Source organism: Crotalus tigris, unplaced genomic scaffold, assembly GCF_016545835.1.
Source record: "Crotalus tigris isolate CLP2741 ecotype Arizona unplaced genomic scaffold, ASM1654583v1 scf7180000017791.1120302, whole genome shotgun sequence".
NCBI classification, from domain to species: Eukaryota; Metazoa; Chordata; class Lepidosauria; order Squamata; family Viperidae; genus Crotalus; species Crotalus tigris.
The window spans coordinates 131,467-135,703 of NW_024096638.1; the positions used below are offsets into that span (position 1 = coordinate 131,467).

Consider the following 4,237-nt stretch of genomic DNA (forward strand, 5'->3'; position numbering starts at 1 on the left):
TATTGCACAACACACCAGAATCTCTGCATCCATCCAAAACTTACTCTGGAGTAAGCCCTTTGTGGGGACTGAGTTTCAGGGACTTCAGTCTCCCAGAGGTGCTTCCCCTGTGTATTCCCTCTGGAAAGCCACATTAGGGAACGATGCTCCTCTTCTCTGACAGGGGGGGGACAATGGTTAAAGTGGGGAGGGAAAACCCCCAAAGGGGCCAAAGAAAACACCTGAGACCAAGAGATCAGTTGAGCCAATGCTTTATTGCAGAGAAGAAGGAATGAACCCAGGGTGAGTTTTGGAGGGGAGGATCTCCAGGGTGGTCCAGGACAGAAGAAGACTCTTTGATTCAAGTTGGAACACTAGAGCCAATTCTGGTGGGTCTCCTCGTGGGTGACACTGTAAAAACAAGCATTCAGACATGAGGTTTTTGCCCATAATTCCCTCCAGGGCTTCATCCTGCCTAATCTTTCAGCCATGGAGACCCAGGCCTGAAATCGGGGGTGAATGTCCGGATTGGGAGAGAAGGGAAGCAATGGGGCAACCTCCCCACTGGAGTTATGGGGCTGAAGGTTTCAAGCAAAGGTGGGACAGAATCTCTCCAGGATGCTCTGAGGATTTCTGTACTGGAAAGAGGATGGACTAGATGACCCCCAATGTCCTTTCTCAATCCTCTCTTTCCAAGAGACCTCAAGGCAAAGCTATAGTGGACCTTCCTGTCACCTCAGCATGGACCAGTTCTGGTCTGCCCAGAGGATGAGCTGGACCAAAGTGGGCAAGGGGTTCTGTCCCAGCCTCTCCTCCTCTTGGAAGTCCTCCTTGCCTGAGACCTTCTGGCTTCCTGACCAGGCTGGCAGGAGGACCATCTTCTCCAACACAGTGTCCAGCAGCAGCTGGAATGGGGGAGGGCATTCTCTCAAAGGAGGTTCAGGAGGAGAAGAGGTCAAGGGACAGTGGGAGGGTGAGGGTGAGGGTCAGTCTCATGGGTGGGGTATCTATGAGGAAGAAGCGACCCACCGCACCACACCAAGCTCTGCTTCCACATCAGGGCACCTTCCTTTTTTTTAACATCTGCTCCACCTTTGATGGACAGGAGGAGAGCCTGAGAGACCCCAGAGAAACCTGCAGGTGCCCAGAGCACATCTGGACCAAGGAGACACCCCACAGTCGTTCCTTTGCACTGAGCAAACTGCACAAGTGACAATGTGTGGGACCTACCAAACGTCTCAAAGATGGCATCCTTGCACTCAGTCATGCATCCGTAACGGCAACACTTCTGCTGCCCAGGGCATTTCCAGTCATTTTCACAATTCTCACGACAAGGAATGCTGGCCCTGTTGTTGAGGACCCTGGGGACACACTCCACGTTTCTCTGCAAAATAGAAGATCCCAAGGCTGAGAGATTCTTTCAGAATTGGAATCCCAGATCAAGCAAGATCCCATCTCTGGGCCTTTCAGGAGCCAAAACATCTCCATACATCCAGATGAGCCAGCTCCTTCCCCACAGAGCAGATCCGTTTCCTTTTTGGGTCAGCCTCTCGGGACCCTGAGCTGGGCTTTATAACTGGGCTCCTCTCTCTTGACCTGGGAAGGGGAACGTGCACCTCCAGTTTCTACCAAAGAGGAAGGTGTTTCTCCTTGTGAGTGTGCTGAATGTGCATCTTAGTCTACCCTCCCCATCAGGAAGGGATTCCAGGGAATGGGAGGCAGAGACATTCTCTCCTGACTCTGCACATCCCTGCAGCCCCTTTCCCCAAAACAGAGGGGAAATATAGCACTCTGCCCACACATTCCCTTTTTGTTATGCAGCCCCCAAGGCATAGCTTCTCACTGCTTTCTCCTTCTCCCCTGGAGTCGCCCCATTGCCTCCCTCTGTCCTACTCATGTGACCTGCCTACATTTACGAGCATCTCTGAGGTCTTCCAGCTGTGCTTCCTCCAAGTCTGACTCAGCTTCCCAGCACAGCTGATTCTCAGCTTGATCACGAGTGGAAGGACCAACTTCTTCGTTAGTTTGTAAGTCCTGCACTCATCAGAGCCTCCCTCTGACTCTGATGGCTCTCCAGGCCCCTCCTCCTCCTCCTCTGATTCCCCAGACTCAACTACTGGGATCACAGACTGGCACAAAATCACAACACCTGCAGCCCCTTCCCCCAAAACAGAGGGGGAAAGATAGCACTCTGCCTCTGGACCTCCTCTTTCCTGGGGTCTCCTGGAGGTTACCCTGAGGTTCTTAGGCTAAACGCAGAGGACTTTCAGGAAGTGGGGTGGAAGTTCTGAGCGGAGACACTCGGCACACAGACCTGGACTTAGACAGAGATGGCTCTTTGATATTTCCAGAAAGGGGAGGGTAGAGTATCCATGTCGACAAGCACATGAGTAGGGACAAACAACCACACAGAAAATAATTCCCCAATCAAGGAGTTGTCAAGAAGAAAACAGCACCCTGATCAAGACTTCCAGGGCAAAGTGCAGTATATAAACTGGGAGGAAACCCCATACACAGTCGCTCTGAAGAGGTCCATGACATCTGCAAGGAAACGATCAAGAGAAACTTCTTGACAGTGAGGAGAATCAACCAGTGGAATAGAAGTTGCCTCCAAAAATTGTGGGCATTCCATCGCTGGAGTTTTTTAAAAAGAGACTGGACAATCACCTGATTGAGATGGTATAGGTCAGGGGTAGGCAACCTTGGTTCTTTTATGACTGGTGGACTTCAACTCCCAGAATTCCTCAGCCAGCATGGCTCAGCTTGGAAACCTCTCCCTTTCCCCTCAGCATGGCTGGCTCAGGAATTCTGGTAGTTGAAGTCCATAAGTCATAAAAGAACCAAGGTGGCCTACTGCTGGTATAGCGTCTCCTGCTTGAGCACGGAGCTGGACTATAAGACCTCCAAGGTCCCTTCCAGGTCTATCCTATCCTATCCTATCCTATCCTATCCTATCCTATCCTATCCCATCCCATCCCATCCCATCCCATCCCATCCCATCCCATCCCATCCCATCCCATTCCATTCCATTCCATTCCATTCCATTCTATTCTATTCTATTCTATTCTATTCTATTCTATTCTATTCTATTCTATGAGAATATGCCCCACAGTCTTCCTCCTCCTCCTCCTCCTCCTCCTTCTCCCCTTCTTATCCTCCTCCTCCCCGCAAATTCCACTCCCTTCTAGTACTGACAATGTTCCTTAGTTGGGTCATGAAACATCTGCAAGAAAACCACCAAGTTCAGAGAGCACCAAGGACCTCCACAGTTCAACCTTGAGCAACATAAATTATCTTATATTGGAAGAGTCTGTCCACAGCTCCTTCCCTACTTACCAACACAGGTGTAGTGACATTTATTTTTGGTCTCAAAATTATTGGCATTGCCGCGGCATCCACCATAAGTAAACTGTTCACAATTGTTTGAAGCCGAGTTGTAGTAGAAGGCCTGAACATTGGCTTTACATGGTCCCGTTTCAGAAGGAAGATATCAAAACTCTGTGAAATATGAAGGGGCCAATATTATCTATTAGCTAGCAAAAAGTCTTTAACGCACTTCCCCAACCAGGTGCCCTCCTAACACGCTCAGATTGCAAACAATGGGGAGCCATCTAGAACATTTTACTTTGATTTCCTGCTCTGGGGTTTGGACCGGATGGCTGAATGATGGATCCTGTTGCTTAAAATCCTGATTCTGCTGTTGCATTGAATTGAGACAGGTCAGCCTTCCCCTGAAACTGCATTTCTCTTTCTTTCCCTCCTCCCATTTCTGTCTCCTCTTCAGCTGACACCCAACTACCATCTCAAGAAGCTTCCATGAAGAGTCACCACCAAGCCAGAGGTTCTAGACTGGGGTTCTTGGTTTTCCCTTCCTGGGGGAGAACTCTGATCACGTCAGCCCCTTCCAGCAAAGGATTTCAAGATCATTCTGGAAGCTCACTTGGATGGTCCTGGCCAGAGACGGGGGTCAGCTCTGCCCAGAGGGTGAGGAGTCTGAGCAGCAGCAGAAGACATTATGGCTGTTTGCCCCACACCTGGGCTGCTCGCTCTACTTATTCTCCCCAGTGGCAATTTCACACCTACAGATCCAGGAAGCAGGATGAGGTAATACAGTGAGAATTTGAATTCTTTCCTCTTTCACAAGACGGTTGGACAAGAGATGGGGAATTCCAAAAGTTGGATTGGCTGGCCAGTTTGGCGAAAGCTAGGCAGGTCCCTGTTGTCCTGTTCCAGTCCCTTGTTCCCTAGAGTAATGAAA

General features: G+C 50.0%; 1 pseudogene; it reads right to left on the reverse strand.

Moving 5' to 3' along the window:
* Positions 1 to 710: 710 nt before the first annotated feature.
* On the reverse strand, positions 711 to 3,989 carry LOC120307513 (annotated as a pseudogene).
* Positions 3,990 to 4,237: the final 248 nt, after the last annotated feature.